Raw genomic sequence first — 20,804 nt, 5'->3', positions numbered from 1 at the left:
GAAAGGAAATCATCAACATAGTTGAAAGAAAGCTTACTTAAAGAATCAGGAAACTGGGATGGCTGTTTGTTCACCTTCTGTAGCCACAACGTCTTTGGTTAGTATATTTCATGATGCTGGTGCACAAGGCTGCACACCAGATCTTGATATCCAGATTTTATGACACCCATCCTATCCCTTATATGTAAGTACATACACAGGGAGAGTGCCTATGTACTTTCATGGTCAGTCGCAGAAGAACTTCCAGACACTGCACATAATGGAAGCCAATAGTAGCAAGAGCTAAAAATCAAACCACTATCAAGGCTTTGTTCAGCTGTAAACAAATGTATCATGAAACCCATCCAATGGGCTGTTTTACCAAGTGAATATGGCACAAATGGTGCTGTTTTATCCCTGCAAATGTTTTTGAGGTGATGAAAGGGGTTCTTAGAATATATAGATGCCTTCAGTCCAAAGTGTAAGGTTTGAAGCCTAACATATTTCAATACCACTATTTCAAAGATGTGCATGCCAGCGCCAGCATTAGTTCCAAACACACTAATGAATACAGAAGTGAACACCAATTCCAAGACAATTGTGGAAGGCTACAGGCTACGTGCTCATCACTACCCAATAGACTATCTTCAAGGCACAGGACTGCCATGAATGGAGAACATTATCTTGTAAACATCACAATGTTCAGAAGGCAAGTAATTCACACAGCTGAAAATATACTGATGAAGTTCCATACAAAAGTGTTCAGATGACTTCGGTGGAAGAGTTTGGGCACTGGTTTTGTTTCAATTGACAGAGATGGCAACATTTTTTTACACTCTGGTAGATGTCACATACTTTCACATGCTCTATTTTGCACATTGCATGAATTTCATTGTGCGTGATTTCATGAATAAATAAACACTGGTTATCAACTTTGTGTGCCTCACAAAATGTGTGATGCTTAGCTGATCTTTTAAAGCTCGTGAATATTTAAAGGCAATGCATATGATGCCCTTCACTCCTACTTCCTTATTCTGCCCTCTGCATACTTCCTTCAGTGGCTATATAAACATAAAGCACACAAATACTTAATGTTTAAGAAAGGTGATGCATCTTCTATGTAATGGATGGCCTGTCAAAAGGGCTAATCAGACATAATATGGCTATCCCGTCTATCATATTATGATTCCATTATATCCTATGGACATCTTAATACAGCAAATGGGAGATCCGTCACATTTGTGACATTTGTGACATAGCAACCTGTCTATCAAACTCAGGCCCTTAGTAATTTTTTATTTGAAGTAATACAGCACTACTACTCAAAGTTTCAGTACAAAAACATTACTGTACAATTATTGGTATATCAATTTTATCATCATGGCACAAACGTAGGTAACACAGAAAAAGAAACAGTAAAGAACATTGCGATTTGACTGAAGTGGGAAAGTTAAAGCATGTATATAAGATTTATGATGATTTTTTAACACTGACCAGGATGGCGATAAATAAATATCTGTAAGTAATCCATTCTGAGCCTAAGACAAGGAAATTAAGAGACCAAAACCAAGAGAGGGCACAAGGAGGATGGTGGCAGCTAAAATGACTTCAGCGGGTGAGCAGAGATTACAAGCACCTTAAGAGAAAAACGTACATCAAACATCTGTAAATTGTGCACGCTTTATAGAACTGAAGTAGAATTGGAATCGGTGGCAGTGTTAACTGAAAACAGATATGACCTAACATGACCTGAATGATTAAAATAAAGAATATGCAATCAGAGGAATAAGAAACAGGTTGAAGAAGATAACGGAATCATGTGGAAGACCAACATATAACGAACAGCTGTAATCCAAATATGATATGACTAAACGTTGAACAAGAGTTTTTGCAGCAGAAAAGCAGTTATGTTATAGTACTAAAATCAACATGCACGGAAATAAGGAGAACTATTAATGAAAAGATAGAGGACATTTCAGTTTTACTGAAGGTATGGGTAAAAGTAGAATGATTGTGACAGAAGGTGGAAAAGAAATAGATGGAGGGGTAGAAACTGAATCCGGAGCAGAGAAGAATTATATTTCACTTTTAGCTAGATTTAAAAAAACTTTCGGCGACCCTCCAGGATTTAAGTGCAAAAAAAACAGAAAAACATTGAGCGCTACAGAATCTGTGAGAAATCGATTTGGGAGTCATCAGCATAATAATGTCATTGAAATCCAGAGGAGAAGATGACATGTGATAAAAGAATAGTATAAAAAGAAAACAAAAGGTCGTGCCAGGACAGGACACAGACAACAATCAGGGAATAAGGAAGAGATGCTGGAAAAAGTGATCCCTAAATACCGAAAGATGGACAGTGTATAGAAGAAAACATCCAAAAAGGCTCAGGATAGAAGACAGCATGTGTAAATGAAAGAATATAATTTGACATAGTAAGTAGAGCAGTCTCTGTGGAATAATCAAGGAAACAAAGAAAACCAAACGACGGTGGTAAATTAAGAGCAGAAAGACAATTAACTGTGGAGTGATTCTTTTTTCAGTAAGGAATGACAGGTTTTAAAGGATTTAAAAGGGAAAGTAAAAGAGGGTAATGAGAGGTTAAAAGTATTAACAACTTTGATGTTTTTGTTTTTATTAAGTAGAACCAACAAGAGTAGATGGTAAGAAAGTCAGGTTAGTCATTGAAACAAATGGTCAATGCTATGATCAGAAACTAGGGAACATTTAGAACCCGTAGTACTTGGTTTCAGTGTGACAACCCCAAAGTTTCCAAAATGTCTGGTTTAGTAGGCCTGTATGTTGTGTATGTATATAAAAACAACGAAGAATGAACAAGGATCATTTTGAAAGGAAAATAAAGAAACGAGCAACAAGGATTTAAGAGTGATAAAAGAACAGAATCATTTGTTCTTGGTGTTTTTTAGGTGGAATGGGATTGAAAGAAAGATTGAATGTTATTTGAAGAATTATGCTTGTGCCAGCACCACGCCACCACTGAAGCAAATTATGTTACAGGAAAATGGAGGTAGTTAGCCGCAAAGGAAGAAGTTTACTTGTTACTTTAAGTGCTAAACGTGGGAGAAGAGAACTTAAAGTTTTGAGCACTGCAAAAAATACGTTCGTAGCTGAATCAATATAGCTAACAAAATGTGAAATTGAAAGAAGTAAGGATGATATAGTAGAAGATACAGATCACATTGAAGACATGATAAATCAAAAGATACTATTACACCAAAGACAGGGAAAAGGTAAGTGAACCAAGCTGAGTTCAGCAGGACAACACGTATAGTTTCCAGAGGATTAAGCTAAAGGGTATGTGACAATATACATATGAAATGAAGCATGTCCTCCTTATTGTGAGTAGTTGGAGAAGGCAGCAAGTTTAGATCATAAGAGGAGATAATAGGAAGAAAAAACCACGAATAATGAAACCTCCGAGAAGGACTAAAGATGCAATAGTGACATATAGCCTGTATTTCTGGTATGCATCTGGTAAGATTTTCCTATCCTCGAGAGTTAGAGTTGGAAATTGAAATCTCTGTGCATGGCAAAATAACAGGTGTCTCAGATTCCTCCCAGAGGACTTCACACATTTGGCAGAGAAACGTTTTTGGGGCACTTGACCTCCAGAAAGGTCACACAAAATATGAGGGGCGTACTCCATTCCAAGACCGCTTGCAGGTCAGTACGCACACAGTAAATAATATTAAAGGGTAGTTTATCACATCCCAACCTCTTGTAACCATTATGGATCCGAGCTCCCGTGATCATAATTCAAGTAGCAGTAATGGCAAGCAAAATTAGAGAGATTAATACAAAAGCACCAAACATTATAAGTCATCAGTGAGAATATTAGCCTAAGTTTATTCTTAGATCTGCGAGCTATGTAAAACGTCCCTCTGATGCCGAGGGCCACTGGAATTATGCTATTCTTCGGTCCTGGCATTTTCTGCGTACTTATGGATTTGCCGCATCTGCAACTTTATCCATCATCTGCAGCACAAACTTCAGATAAAAAAAAAGAAAGGTTGTTACTAGCTCAGTCCAATGTAATGAGAAACTGGTGACACGTGTGTAGTGTTGGGGCCCTAGGCCCCCATGCTACTGAAATAAAGTCGACACGGACACAGTTTGGTGGTATCTGGAACTGGCCCTGGGCACGTGCGCCCGGGCCTTTTTATTGCCAGGGTCACCTGACCGGTGACGCCTGTGTTGGGTGGGTGTGGGGTGTATGTGGGAGGCCAGCCCTCAGCAGAGAGGCTGGCCAAACACTAGAACGTGTCCAGCAGGACACTACATTCCTCCAAAACTTTGAGGAACAAAAAACAAAGTCCAGCCTGAAAGAGAAAAACACAGTAACAAAAACACCACCATCAGTCTCTCGGCCTCGAGAAGGCAGGCAGCAGGATTACCGTGGGCAGGTGCAGCTGGGAGCACCCGGATCCTTCTGCACGAGTTCATGATTTAACCAGTCACAGCCGGGCACAAACACAGTGTGGAAGAAATCCGGACTCTGACAGTCAGATGATTGGACAAGGGTCCACTGATGCACTGTGCTTCAGTCCTGTGGGCACTCGTGGCGAGGCTGGTGGTGTTTACAGTTCAATTTGTTCAAATAGGGCGTATCATTCGAATTGGGTGCATCACGAGCGTTGGTGGAGTCCACTGTGAATCTGCTTGCCAAGACATCCTGGCTTCACGAAGGCCAATCCCTTGAAGACGGATGACATCTTGGATGTTGTGAGGTCCTCCTCTGAAGCCTTTGTATGTTCTGACCCTCTGATGGCAGAGCTGCTTCCAGGCCACCTCTTGGTTTTGGATTCTTCACTATGGAACTTCCTCGAGGCCTTTTCGATGGGTTTGCCACTGAATTGGCATGGACTGTGCTGGGCTGCGTGTGGGCCATCTGCCGGCCACTGCAGGCTCTCCGACAGGAGCCATGGTCAAATCATTCGTGCAACCACCAGGGTGGATGTTCCGTGGTCAGGGCGCTTGCCGACATGGATCAGGTGCATGCGGGCTCTCAGACAGACTCAGGGCAATTATCTATCACGTTGCCAGGAGGGTGTCTAGTTGGTGTCATGTTAATTCACTGGAGACAGTCTTGGTGTGCTGTGACCTGTTGGGAGTCTCCATTGCACAGCCCTGTTTGTCTCTTTGACTTCATCGGTGGGGCAATGTCCAGTCCTCTCTCAAGCTTGAGAGGACCCTTGTCTGGGTTGTCACGGGACTGCTTGTGATCTGCGCTGGGGCTGCTTGTGTGCCACATAGGGCAGCTGCAAGACCTCCTAGGAGCCACTGCCTAGTCGCTCGTGCAATTACAGGGGTAGATGGATCTGGCTCACGACTTGCTCTTGTCACCGAGAGCAGGATACCGATAGGGCGAGCAGTTGGTCATTGGTTGACTAGTTCTTCAGAGCATTAAAGCAGAGGTGTAGGACTCCATTATGGTTGTTTAACTGCTCTTTTGATGGATACCGTGATGCACATGGCAATGATGACATTTGCCGTTGGAAGACCTAAACGACAAGTGATGTTGCTGGAGTAAGGGTGATTGGAGTAACTTTGTCACAGCGAGTGCAGTCTTCCTTTAGCTAGCAGTGGTGCCATCTGCTTCAAGCAGCCGATGACAGGAGGCTTGGATGGTCACCTTTGACGTGTGGGGTAAGTACGCGGTTCGCGCATGGCGTCTTACATTTGGCACTCCCGCCGAGCTGTCTCCAGTGACGTCATCGCACCCCGGTGGCTGTCTTGTCTGTGGGTGCACTCTTCCTTTGTTGTGGGAGTCCTCCATCTCTCCACCCTGTTGATCTTCCGTTCTTGTTCTTCTGTGGTCGTCAGGTGTTTCAGTGTGACAGGTGATGTCACACAGTCTCTTTTCTTCCTTCTTCATAGCGTGGTGCTGCGCCACGCTTTCTTCTCCTTTGTTGTGTGGACCTTTAGAAGGTCCTGTCCTGTCCAAGGACTAGGCATTTCTCAGTGTTGCTGGGTGGCATCATGCCACTTGGGGTGTGCGACTCTCCTCTTGCCTGTTGTGGGTCACTGCCGACTCCGTCTTGAGGCAGTGTGGGGGAGGACACTCCTTGCTGAGTCTCTGGCCCGTTGCAGGGCAGTGACATAGGGTCACTTTCTTTTCCGCTTCCTCTTCACTTGAGGGCGCAGTGCTTGCGCCTCAAGGCAGTGCTTTCTTGGCACTGAGTCTTGCTTGAACCTGCGCGTGCTTTGCAGGGTTGGTCGCTTCTGATGACCTTCTGTGTGATGGGCCAACGGTGGCCGTCTTGTGTTGCTGAAAGGCCGGCTTGCACGGCCTTTTGTCCCGTGTGTTACGTCACGCTCTCGGGTGCTCTCTCCAATTTTGCAGGTGTTTTTCCGTGTTGTCACGTTCTCTGGTGCAGCTCTCTGCACACGTGACAGTCTCTTTTTTATGGGCGTCCTTTGATATTGCCTGGCATGTCCCTTTCTTGTCCTGCGGTGATGTCCATCACTGCTGGGGCATGTGGTGTGCTTTCGGCGGTGGTGGTGGACGGCTGGCAGGGGCTGCGCAGTTCATGCGTGCTCTCCTCGTGCGTCGCGTGGCACTTGCGTCCATTTCTCGTCGTTGCAGCTTGGCTGGGACAGCTGCAGTCTTCTTCTTCCCTTTTGCAGCGTCGTCCGCGTCGCTTCCTTCTTCTTCGCCGTTTCCGTATTGTGCGCTGTTTCCGTCCAGGGGGGCACTCTTGGTCTGGAGCAGTCTCTTTCTGAAAGTGCTGCTGTAAACTTGCCTTCATCCAAGCTTGTTTCCCTTTAACACAGCTCTAGGGTGCAGTACCAACTTTGGCCACTGGATGCCAGTAGCGCACTTCTTTTCCAACTTGAAGGACAGTCTTCCTCCTACCGGCCTCGTTTGTTTTGAAGCAGATGCCGGTGAAACCATGCTGCGAAGACATGCTGCTGAGGAGCTGTTCAGGCTGCTGGGGGCCCTTGCTGGAGTCTGGAGAGGCAGGTAAGTGCTGTTTTCCTTCTTTTCTTTTTGTAAAAGTATTTTTTTTTTCACAGCCTCGTTTGAAGAGGCATGCAGATGGCATAAACGTTAGTGAAGTGAGGGCTGCGGGCACAGTTTTTTCAATCTAGGTGCGTGTGAGCACCTAACTTCTTTAGTCCTTTGTTGGAGGTGGGGGCGCGGCCCTGGGCACCTGGTGCTTTGGTGCGTGGATGCACCATTTTATTTCAAACTTGGTTTTGGTGCGTGTCTGCACCTCATGCTTTCATTACTGCCGGAACAGAGGGGGGGCAGCCCCTGGGCATTTTCGTTCTTTTTGTGGTGCGTGGGAGCACCTCTTGCCTTCGTTATTGCAGGGATGATGGGGGCAGCCCCTGGGCATTTTCTTGTGTGGTGCGGCCGTAGCTTGGCACAAGGTGCCGACCGCATTCTTTTCTTGGGGGCAGGGGCGACTGGCCCCGGCATTGCTTCGTGCCCCTCACTTCTTCAGACATTCTGCGAGGCCCGGCAGCCTGCTCACACGCTGCGGGTCGCGCTTTTGACCTTAGCATTTTCAAATAGGGGGGCGGCCTTGGGCATTACCTCACTTCTTTCGGTGCGCATCAGCACCGTCCTGTTCACGGCCATCACAGCCGTCTTGGTAGTGCTGTGGTCGCCGCACCGCTCGGTGGGTGCTTGTTTAGCACCGTTGCGCTTTTCTTAATTTTCAGGGACCGCAGCCGTTTTGGTAGTGCTGCGGAACGCTCTGTAGCCACATAGTAGTTTTCTGGCACCTACCACTTTATGTGCACGGGCGGGGCTGGAGCTACGACGTCCTGCTTTTCCCCCAGGCACATCATAGAAGATGCTCTTTGCGGCCACGTGGGATCGGACCCACTCTCGTCGCCAATGTAGTGTTGGGGCCCTAGGCCCCCATGCTACTGAAATAAAGTCGACACGGACACAGTTTGGTGGTATCTGGAACTGGCCCTGGGCACGTGCGCCCGGGCCTTTTTATTGCCAGGGTCACCTGACCGGTGACGCCTGTGTTGGGTGGGTGTGGGGTGTATGTGGGAGGCCAGCCCTCAGCAGAGAGGCTGGCCAAACACTAGAACGTGTCCAGCAGGACACTACAACGTGTTCACCTGCAATGCAAGGCTCTTCACAAAGGTTGACCTTTCGGTTATTTATTACTGTATTTCGTTGTCAGACCGTTACTCATGAGGTGAAATATTTGCCAGGCCGGACCTACTTTTAACAAACTTGTGGTGCAGAAGCACAATTTGAAATGTGTTAGCTAATTGCATGGTGGCAATACTCAAAATTAAAATGGTTATGTTACGCAAGCATTTCGCTGTGAAAAAACATTGTATTAGTCTTGGTCTTATTGTCATTACAATATACACACACACAACACATTGTTAAACCCTTTAGGCATACACCTGAAAGACAGTAAGGCTAGTTGCAGAGGCACTATACCCTACCTAGATATTTGTGTGTCGTGTTACAATTATGTAAAACGAACATTTCTCCCGGATAGGTGAAAACTAGGTTGAAATAGTAGAATATAAAACCTAGGGTACACAGGCAGGATCAGCATAAAAGGATGAAATCAGTAAATGAGATTGATAGACAATCACAAGGAAGATGGTATATACTTTGCAAAAGTGGGAATGTTAGTTGTAGAAGCATGTGACAAAGGGATTCGTAGTGCAGGGTACATAATCCAAAGAGTTTGGAAGAGCAGATCAACAACACACCTACCCCATGGATGCTAGGAGAGTAAAGTTTAGAGGGTCTAAAATATGTCAAGGCAACGGTGTGGGAGTTAAAAGGAGGGCATCCAGGTCTAGGTGTGCAACAAATCCATGGTAAATGGGAATTCAATTGAAACTGCACTAGCATCCTATAAACCAAATGTTTATTGAAGAGTCGAAACAAAATGAGGATGTAAAAGATTGCTCAATGTAGCATTCACCTGCAGAGGTGCCATAAAATATCAACAAGAGTAGACATTCGACCAAAAACCTTACACCGACAAGCAGTTATGATGTCAAACATACGTTGCAATGCATAATAAAGACAACTGTACACATTAACAAAAATTGAGCAGTGCCTCATCTCTTATTCAGTCCTGCCTGGCACAAACAAGTACAAATAGGTCTTGTCACATTTTGCGATGCAACTAGACGATGACGCAAGAGGGACATGATATTTATGACTTAGAAAGAAGAGGCATAGCCGCAGGAAAGTAAGATATTTCTATCTCATGTGTGGTGTTCATCGGTATTGCCGCTACATGGGTGATGTGCACGATGGTAGGAAGGGTGGCGGAGGATGGGCATGTGCTCCCAAGAAGGAAGTGTGTGGAAAAAACATAATTATAATGCTATATTAGTCCTTTGTAAAAACAAACAAAAAAAAACACCTCCACATTTGTTGGTATCTTGGATTAACAGAAAATACAATACTAAAATGGAAAGAAGAAAGTCAGAATTACACAGACTATCCTCAGATTACAGTAATGGCCTTTAAAGATCTATCCCCTGGCTGATATCCCAGTCAGAGGCTTCAGAAAATTCGAAGTCCCTGATGACAGTGTGGGCTCTGGTCCACATTTCGTGATGGCCACTGGAATTATGCTTTCCTGCAGCCCTGACATTTTCTGCATAATTATGGATTTGCTGCATTTACTAACTTCCGGGGTCCATGGAGGGTGGGTAGGTCAAGTCGACCGCTGTGGCCACAAGTCTAATTACTTAGTTTAAGAAGCAGAAAGCATCCATGATATCCCCAAGGGGCCCATGCCTGAATGTAGGTGGGTTCCCACACTCTGAGTGTCATCCTATTAAGAAATAATAGGTTTCATGTATTTAGTTGACAAGGAGTATCTCTTAGTGAGGATTAGGTATTGTGTTGTAGATGCTGATGAATTGCCAATAGATCCTTAGCAGCTAGACAGGCCAGAAACATGTTGACTCATTGTTGTGTAGTGTAGTTAATACCCACACACAGTCTTTCTTTTACATACACCTACAATCAAGGTGATAGCTATACACACTTTCACATTTCAGGGAACCAGGTAATTATAATCTGTTGATTTCCCTTTCTTTTGTTTTTAATCTTGACATCGGTGTCAGACTATAGTACAGATTGTCGTTGTGAAACCTATAGTCAATTTTAACATACTTGTTCCAGTTCCTCACATACACCGCCAATTATTTCTAAAAGATTTCTGGCAAAGATCCCTCTTGAAGGGACCCTCAGGCATTGCAGTGCCAGCCTGAGAAGGAGCAATGGTGAGTGAGGGTTATTGTTCCTAAGGGCAAATGCTTGTGGGAACCCTGGACTCCCATCCTAATTAGGAGTGAGGAGCCCTGTATATCAGAAACGTGTACCTTGATTCATAGATTTATACTATTCTGGGTGACTGTGCACTGGACCATATTATTTTCCCAGCTCCACCCCTTTTTCGTAACATTTGCTACAATTACCACATTATCCATCATCTGCTGAATAATCCTTAGATTTAAAAAAAAAGTTTCTAGCTCAATCCAATCCAATGTTACTAGAAAAGTGGTGATGTATGCTCCTGTGCAGTGGAAGGCCCTTCACAAATATTGTTTATTGCTGTATTAGGTTCTTCAAATGGCACTGATGAGGTAAAATATTGCATTTCATGATGGGACCAGGACGTTCCTTATATTTTTGAGTTCTCATGCTAGACACCTCTAGCTGCAGACAATTTGGCGACTCCTGCTCACCGTCTACTTGTGCAGGGGCCGTTAATGTCTTATATGTTCCAGGTAGATAGGTGCAGTTGTATTTGAATACATTCTGCTTACAGAGTTAGAGAATGAATGATTCTCCTAAAGAATGAATATTGCATTCCTGGGACCTAGATGACACCCTCATCAGTGTCTCTACAGGGCTTTTAGTCTCTGGTAATTGTGAATCATACCCCACTGTGTTTCTTTCAAGGAACAGGGTCTATCCCCTGACGCTTCAGTGGCCCACTCAAAGGCACCCCAACTGCAGCCTGGGAGAATTCAAGACTACTCGCCTGTGCACATCAACAATGTTTACAAAACCTTGGAGGTCCAATATCATGATTGCCATACTGGTTGCCTTGTCCTCATGACAATGCGAAGAATACCAGTATTAAATTCAGGTTTTAATCAACTGAATGGGTTTCCATTGGACTATACACTACATCAATGTATGAATATCCTGAGATCACCTTCATGCAAAAGGAATGGTCAAACATTTCCCAAGAAAAAGACTTTTAGTTTTGCAAACATATTCGTTGTGCCTATTACTTACACTATTTGTATATCATGCATTTTCTAATCCAAGTCTCTTACCCAGACACCGCTAATGGTAGCATGTTAAGTGCTCCTGCAAAAGCAACATATGAGGATAGAGCAAACATTAATATAGCTAACGTAAGTTCAGTTATGAAAGAGTTTGACTAGAGGGAAAGGAATCAAAAGAGCTAAAGAGTCAGCTTTACAATGTTATACTTTACAGCACACCTATAGGTGGATATGAGTGTAAATGGATGTGTATGGCGAGTGTGTGTGTTTGTGCCATGTAATCTGTAGTGTGCAAAGTGTGTAATGTTTAGTGTGCTGAACAGTTTGGTGTGTGATATGTGTGCTGTTTAGTGTGTGCTGTTTAATGTGTGTGTATGTGTGTGTGTGTGTGTGTGTGCTTGCACATACCCTAAGGGACCCAAGCATTTTTCTAATTTGCTAATCACTAGGTACACCACATGCTTGGAAGCCTGGGAGAAATCTAATATACAACATCTTCTAAGAAGGATGATGCAAGAGCTGATGAGGAGATGTGTTCTTGTTTGCCTGGGGAAGAACTGTTGCCAGATTGGCCAACCTTACATACATTAGAATATATAAATGGGATTTTCTTCTGGGTTTAGTCAGTTTTGAGTCAAGCGCTAGCCTTTATGAGAATCACTGTGATATTTGTGGGAGCTCCCTGCGGAGCGGCCCTTGTGGGCTTATACCATGCAATGCATGGCAAGGATAGCATGGCCCTCCATCCATGTAGGAAACACCTGACAATATTGTCGTTTGCTAATAGTGGTCTCTTCTCGTATGTGTGAGTTGTTCAGCACTGGATTTAAAAGGGTGGAAAATGTCCAGGAGTTTAAACATGAAAGGCAGCAAGGAACACAGTGTCTCACACCTCTCCAATTCTGTGATAGGCATGTGGCTGTCAATATGAAGCTGTGCTCCATCCATAGGAAGCCCTTTTCTGGCAGAAGGATCTCTTCTCCTCACAGGTGGGAGTTGGAGTTCTCTCTCTCTCTGGGAGCCCTTATTAGCAGCACTGCAGCTCATACGTGACTCTCGACAGGAAGTAGGTTTCCCATAAGATAATGTGGACAGTGCAAGGTCTTCTGCAGTCCTTTGCATTTGTGGTACTTAGTGTGCGTCGAATAAGGTCATCGGTTGGGCCGGCGTGCATTGTTTTTCCTCCCCGCACGGGAGCGATATATCGATCCGGGCAGCACTCGGATCTGGGTAGGTGTTGCATCGTTTTTATGTTCCCCAGCAAGGTTTGCGTTGAAAATCCTGCTGCACAGTCTCAACAAAACCGCGCAATATGGGTTGCAACATTAACAGCCTCCATCAGCGGGTGTGAGCGTTGTTCTTCCAGCTCCGTTGCTTCAATTTTCCAGCCACGATGCCAGTGGAGCGTCGATTTCTCATGCGAATCTGGAGGCGCTTTGTTTTTAAGCCGTGCCTCGAGAGGTGCGTTGAATTTTTCCCTGCACGGCGGTCTGTGCATCGATTTTCTTACTCTTGTTCTGCCAGCTTCTCCTTTCGGGTTCCCAGGAACTGGATGTGCACCACTTGGCAGGGTAGGAGTCTCAGCAGAGGCTACAGGTGCTGGCAGAGAAAAGTCTTTGCTGTCCCTGAGACTTCAACAACAAGAGGCAAGTTCTATTTCAAGCCCTTGGAGATTTCTTCACAAGCAGGAAGGCACACAAAGTTCAGTCTTTGTCCTCTTGCACAGGCAGAATCAGCAACTGCAGGATGGCTCCACAAAGCACAGTCTCAGGCAGGGCAGCACTCTTCCTCAGCTCTCCAGCTCTTCTCTAGGAAAAGGTTCCTCTTGATGTCCAGAAGTTATCTAAAGTCTGTGGTTTTTGGTGCCCTTCTTATAACCATTGTGCCCTTTGAAGTAGGCTTACTTCAAAGAAAAGTCTCTCTTGTTTGTGAAATTCTGCCTTGCCTAGGCCAGGCCCCAGTCACACACAAGGATGTTGGAGGCTGCTATGTGTGAGGGCATGCACAGCCCTTTCAGGTGTAAGTGACCACTCCTCCCCTCCCTCCTAGCACAGATGGCTCATCAGGAAATGTAGACTACACCCCAGCTGCCTTTGCGTCACTGTCTAGAGAGGTGCAAACAGCCCAACTGTCAAACTGACCGAGACAGAGAATCCACAAACAGGCAGAGTCACGGAAATGGTTTAATCAAGAAAAGGCCCACTTTCTAAAAGTGGCATTTTCAAACACACAACCTTAAAACCAACTTTACTAAAAGATGTATTTTAAAATAGTGAGCTCAGAGACCCCAAACTCCACATGTCTCTCTGCTCCCAAAGGGAATCTACTCTTTAATCATCACATGTCTATCTGCTCCCAAAGGAAATCTACTCTTTAGTCATTTTTAGAGGTAGTCCCCATGTTAACCTATTAGAGGGATAGGCCTTGCAACATTGAAAACCGAAGTTAGCAGTATTTCACTGTCAGGACATATAAAACACATTAGTATATGTCCTACCTTAAACATACACTGCACCCTGCCCATGGGGCTACCTAGCGCCTACCTTAGGGGTGTCTTATATGTAAACAAAGGGAAGGTTTAGGCCCGGCAAGTGGGTACACTTGCCAAGTTGAATTGGAAGTTATAAACTGCACACACAGACACTGCAGTGGCAGGTCTAAGACATGATTACAGGGCTACTTATGTGGGTGGCACAACCAGTGCTGCAGGCCCACTAGTAGCATTTGATTTACAGGCCCTGGGCACCTCTAGTGCACTTTACTAGGGACATACTAGTAAATCAAAATGCCAATCATGGATAACCAATTACATACACATTTTGTTACAGGAGCACTTGCACTTTAGCACTGGATAGCAGGGGTAAAGTGCCCCGAGCAACAAAAACAGCAAAAACAGAGTCCAGCACACATCAACAACCTGGGAAACAGATGCAAAAAGTTAGGGGAAACCACGCAAATGATGAAAAGTCTAACAGTCATCGTAACAGACATTATAAATGCAAGATGACATCACAAAGTGCAGAAGCAGGAAGTAAAAAATGACAACTGCGAATAAAACCAAAAAAGAATGGCACTCAAATGTTCCACAGAGAAAAGGTGCAAAGCTATTAAAAAGTGAGAATGAAAAACGAAATTCCAGATTTTGGGGATTTTAATATTGTTTCAAACGTTCACTTCCTAATGTAAATAGGAATTCAAATTCAGATTTATTCTTTCCCATCTATTGTTTTTTTAAGTTTTGATTTTATATATTTTGTTTAGATCCTCTTTATTAACAGAATAGATGGGTGGTTTGTAACCTTGTGTTTTAATGGGAGCTGCCAGAGTGCTCAGTGTAGGTTGCCATGGTGCCCTAAAATCTGATGAGGCACTAGAACCTGTGGGCAGCTATAGAGGCAGTTACGCTAGAGCAAGCAAGGGAGCTTCACCTATGTGTTTGGGGATGAACACCTTGAACCCCACATTGAAGCAGTATCACAGATTTACTTCAATTTGGCGACAAGCACCTGTTCTATGCTTCAACCTGCCACAGTTGAGACAGACCCAGCGTAGCAGGTGTTGGGAGATTCAAGGCCTATTACCAGGAATATCGGAGTACCAGCAGATGATTAGTTCAGCAGATCAGATGTGTCATCAAGACAAGCTATGAGTAAATGTCCAAGACTGTCATTACCCTGGTGTTGCCCCAACACTGACACTGTGCACTCCTATGCATCATTCAAACCAAGTGGGGGGGGGGGTGAAAGGACATTGTTGTCGGCACACACAAGCAAGAGAGAGCAGCACACGGAACAAAGATCAACATGTGTAGGCAGATCAGTGGCAAGTATGTGCTCACTCTTTACTGAAAGGACTGGTAGTGAGTATCTCATGTACACGTGACATTCTTGAGTGGACCAACTTACTTGGAGATAGCAGAATTGGGGGCAGTGTTCTGTTTGGTAGCACAGCAAATAGGAGATGTATGCAGAAAAAGGGACGGCGCTCTGAGAACTGCTCCTCCAAAGGCTGATTTTCAGCAGAAAGAAGACGAAATTGTAAAGAACAACAGATGATTAAGTAAAGACGACCAGAAGAGCTTACTAATATTCAGGTTCACACACTGTTATTTAGTCAATATGAATACGTTGGAAATCAGAAATGGAAGGTCATTCATCACAGGAAGTAGCGGCTTCCCCAATGTTTTACCACATTCTGGTTCACCCTCTATTGGATGGGAGGAGTGGGTTTGCAATTTTTGAAAATTATTTGAAGGCCATAGATGGTTTAAGATTCCAACCTTCAAGGAAAACAGTGTTATTGATAAATGCATTAGGTAAAAAATGGCAACATATTTTCACATTTTTGCCTGTAATTATGGGAGCAAATGGCAAAGAAATAGACAATTGTTATATTGAAGCAAAAAAATGACTAGATACATACTTTGGAAAACAGATGACATAGTCCATAGTCTTGTAATGGAATAAGTTCTATGTGCAGCCACAAAAGCCTCATGAATCAATAGATCACTTTGTAACAAGTCTAAGAGAGTTAGCTCTTAAATTTGATTTTGGTCAGAAATCAATTTATTGTGCAGTACAAAAGACTGCAGGAGAGGTTGTGGGCTGCAAGGAATCGAATATTTCAAGAAGCAATTGTAATTGTGAAATTTGTAGAGGAGTCAGAGACTCGTACATGAGGGAAATGAAACAGATTGAAGCTAGACATGAGGAGAAAGTCAATGTAGCGACCAAAAGGGAAGAATCTATAAAGTTGTCTGAGGATTTGGACGTAAAAGAAAAACAGGGTGTGGAAAAGACAAAGGAGAGGGCAAACAGAGTGGCAATAAGGCAGGGCGTAAAGGATGTTATAGATGAGGAAATATGGGACACGCTCAAGATTACAAGAGTTGTTTTGCACAGTCACAAGTGTGGAAAGAAAGGACATTTGGTAAAGGTGTGCAGAGACATGACAAAAAATAAAGTGGCATATGTAAAGGAAGAAGACAGTGCTCCTGTAATAGTACTTTGTATTGAAAGTAAGGAAGGAGTAAGAGTACAAGGCAAGAGCTGAATTTGTAGTGAATGATACTTCAATTGAATAAATGTAGATCCAGGGTCAATGTATATGATTGTTCCTAAGGGAGTACTTGAAAAATGGCCTGGTGCAATGCTACAACCTAGTGACACTCAACCCAAGGGGTGTGGTGGAGAAAACATACACATTGTAGGTTTTGTGGAATCTATTTTTGAGTTTAAAGGAAAGAGGGCAGCAGGAAAGGTACATATATTATGAGGGGGGTTCTACAATACTAGGCTGGGTGCAGCAATATGATCTGCATATTGTTTTAAACCCCAGATCCTTGGAGCAAGTTTTAGTAATTTAAAATGAGGAGGGATTGAAAGTTATATTGGAAAAATTCTCAGAGGTCTTCAAGAATCGAGTGGTAACGTCGACTGGTTATATACCCAAAATAAAATTAAAAGAGGGCACCAGACCAGTTAGACATGATGTGCCAAAAACTCCCATAGCAGCTCACAGTGAAGTGAAGAAAATGTTGGGTGTCATGCAAAGGGAGGGAATTATCGGACCAGTGGAAGCATCAGAAATGGCTTTCTCTTGTAGTGATCACAAAGAAAGGAGATGGCCACTTAAAGGTTTGTGTGGACTCAAGATCACTAAACCAGCACATTGTGATGGATAATTTCCCTCTTTCAAGTACATCAGAAATGGTGTTGCTGCTCAGTAGCACTGAGTAGTTCACCAGAATGGTCATGAAATCTGCGTATTACCACATTCAGTTACATCACAAGTCCAAGAATTACACAGCTTTCATTACGATGGAGGGGTTGTTTCAATTTACTAGGCTTCCTTTTGGGTTGGCATCAGATTCGAGTATTTTTTAATTCATGATGAGTAAGTTGTTTGGAGATGCAGCCACTGTGCGTTTCTTCAAGGACTACATATTGGTTTCTGGTACTATGACTGACAATCACAACAGGGATCTAGTTAAAGTGTTAAAAATGCTGAGTGAAGCAGGTTTGACACTTCGAAAAGTAAAGTGTGGGTTCCTATTAAAAGAAATAGAGTTCTTGGGTTATCCCATTTCTGAACAATGGGTCAGACCGACAGAAGACCTGATGAAATCTATTAGATTAGCACCAATCCCACAGGAAAAGGATCAGTTTTGTTCTTTCATAGGTTTGGTAAAATAGTATGCAAAATTCATGGAGAATTTTTCAGAAAAAAACAGGCATTGAGAGAGTTACAGAGAAAAGGAAAAGAGTTCATGTGGGAGAAAGAAAAGGGCAAGTGTTTGTAAATGTCAAAGGGGAGATAGCCAACTCTGAAATTTCGACCCCATTTGATCCAAAAAACAGGAGTATTCTAACAGTTGATGCCAGGACTTATGGGATTGGGGCAGGTTTGTAACAGCATAGGAGTGGTTTGGACAAACTGGTGGCTTTTGCATCATAATCTCCAAGTCAAACAGAATGTAATTATGCAGCGATGGAGAGAGAAGCTTTGGCAGCTGCATGGAGCGTTGAATATTTCTGCATGTATCTGTGGGGAATGCTTTTTACATTATGGACAGATCACAAGCCATTAGTGAGGGTGTTGCAACCCAGACGTAATGATAAAGTCTTGCTCAGATTGGCATGGTTTGCGTCAAGATTATAAGAGTATCTATATGAACTGGTGTATGTTGCTTGGAGGAAATCTGCACAAGAGGATTGTTTTTCAACATTACAAATGAGTTTAGAAGATAGTGAAGTAAAAAAAATGAGATAGTGTGTGTAGTAGCAAGTGTAGAGGATACATTGGCAGGATATTTCGAGTCAGTCAAGCGTGAATAATGGAAAGCAGTTGTATGACATGATGACGTTTTTAAGGATCTGGTGAGGAGCATTCAGGAAGGTTGGAAATATGAAGGCGATAAAAGAACTTCTGTATGCAGATTTTGAAGATACAAAGAGAATTAAGCAGAGGGCTAACAGAAGCATTGGTGATGAGAGGTGAAAAGTATGTACCTCTGGAGGGGTAAAAAAGACATTGATGCTGTTGATGCATGAAGTCTGTTTTGGGACTGTCGCTTACAAAGAAACACTTAAAGTAGACGTTTTGGTGGCCAGAAATAGACAGTGATGTGAAGGAATGGGTTGAACAATATGTTTTGTGTAGAGGGAGTGAGAAACTTTTGAAGATGCGATTGGAAGGCATGGGTTAATTGAGTGATAGAGGAAGTGCTTGGATGAAAGTGTGTTTGGACTTCATTTGGTCCCATGGATTATTTGGATGAGTCTGGAAAGTATGTAGTGATAATGGTAAATAAATATGTTTTTGAGATGGGTGATGGTGGAATTTATAAGGAATATAATTTCTGAAAGTCCTAATAAAATATTGGAATAAACGGGTATCCTGGAATCTTGGTAACAGCTTACACCCACTGTAATCCATAATTTATTTATAAACCATAGAATCAAGCATGTGCATGCTTCATTATATAATCCCCAAAGAAAATGCATGGTGGAGCATGTCAAATGTATCATACCGATGGCTGTGAGTGTTAGAAAGTATGTAGGAAGTGCTGTGGAAAAGTGGTGTGGGCGTACAATACTAGGAAAATGACACCACAGGTTGGTGACCTATTGTGAGAATGAGAGGAAGAGAAGCAAGAACGTTATCGCCTCAGTGATTGAGGGAAAGTGGAGTGTCTGTTGGAATAAAAGAAGGATAGAAGAAAGGGATTATGTAAAAGTCAAATTGGGAAGAAAGAGAGATGGAGTAAGCACATTTTCTAATCCACTGGAAGTGTAAGAAGGTCATGAATGTGCGGAGATGGAAAAAAAGCAAAGTGGTGTTCAATTCCAAAACAAATTGAGGTTTGAAAGAGGTGGGAAGGTAGTGATGAAAAGGAACAAAGATGCAGTAGATTCATGTTGATGGATGATGCGGAAGGGAAAAATGGAGGAGGAGAAAGAGCCTTGGAGGGAGCCTCACCATCAAATGCCCCTATTTTTACATTCAGAAGCCCCATGAAGAATATTGTCTCTGCATTAAATAATGCAAGATTAACACAATTACTATCCATAACAGGTATCCCCATCCTCTGATTTCCATTTTACTTGACCAAATAAAGGTCCGCCAGATAGTCCATAAGTCAGATCTAAGAGGAGTATACAATCTGGTGAGAACCAGACAAGGAGGAGAATGGAAAACAACATTAAGCATCAGGTATGGCTATTTTGACTGGCCACTTATGCCATTCAGGCTGTGTAATGCTCTGGCAGCTTTTCAACACTTTGCAAACACCATCTTAAGAGACCTTCTTCATATCTACATCATTGTATGCTTAGATAATATCTTGGTATACTGTCCTGCCATAGTGCAACATTGATAACATATATGCAATAAATACTTTAACGTTTCAGGCTTTACTCACTACATGCTATGGCTGAAAAATATGTGTTTTAGGCAACACAAATTGCTTTCATGGCTACCAGATTTCTAGTCATGGCATCAGTATGGATCTATTTAAGGCCACAGTGGTGTTAGAAAAGCCATACACAACTTCAATCAAGCAAATAGATATTGGAAAACTCTAGGAATCCTTTTATCTCCATGCTACACCAGATTATTCCACAATTATTTGTCCTCCCTTCAAGTCAACTTGTAAGAATAAACCATTGCTCCTAATGAAAGAACAAGAAGAAGCTTTTATGATTCTCAAGTAGCATTCAAGCCAATGCCCCAACTAAAACACTCAAACCTCAGCTGCCTTTTACTTATAATGGGATGTTTCTTCTTTGGCACTTGGGACAGTATTGTCACAACGAAATCTCATTTTCATCATCCTTTAGCCAGGTGCATATTTCTAAAGAAGTCTGTCTTCAACTGAACACAACTACACAGACTCACTGGAAACTGTGATTTTGTGATGTGAAAAAACTCCACAAAATGGGAACTTTTGTAATACGCCTGTGCCTGCAAAAATTGAAATTTAAAAAGAAATGTGACTGAGCCTCTCTATATTTGCTCTGTGCTGCTGCAGACATGCAGAGCTAATAAAATGAGGACAAGCAGCAGGCCAGCATGCAGCACAGGTGTTGACCTCCTCCATCAGCTGCCTTGTAAATACATGGAGCCACCTTATATGCAATTAGCCTTCTGCCCCCTCACACATTTTATTGCACCCTTTGTGGACTCTGGATTCCCATGAACCTCATCCCTGTGCTTCGAACTCCACACACTGTGTCACTCTCCTCCTTCCCTATCTATATGTCTCCCCAGACCTCCCTACCTCCATTGCACTGTCTCCTGTAACTCCCCAGCCCTCATGTTTCTTTCCTCTCTGCCCTGCTGCCCTGTGATTCATCCTCTTCCCCATCTCCTGTACCCCCTCCTGCCATGACTCATCTAGCCCTCCCACCACCCTAACATTATTTTGTACCCCAGCACATCTTACTGCCGTGTGCACTGCAAAGTTCACTGTCTGCTTTGCAAACAGTGAACTTTGCGACAGTTGCTGGTGCACCCTACGCACTACAGCATTGCCGCCTGTTCTATTA

The sequence above is a fragment of the Pleurodeles waltl genome, chromosome 5 (genome assembly GCF_031143425.1).
Source record: "Pleurodeles waltl isolate 20211129_DDA chromosome 5, aPleWal1.hap1.20221129, whole genome shotgun sequence".
NCBI lineage: Eukaryota > Metazoa > Chordata > Amphibia > Caudata > Salamandridae > Pleurodeles > Pleurodeles waltl.
Note: the sequence above shows the minus strand (reverse complement) of the source record.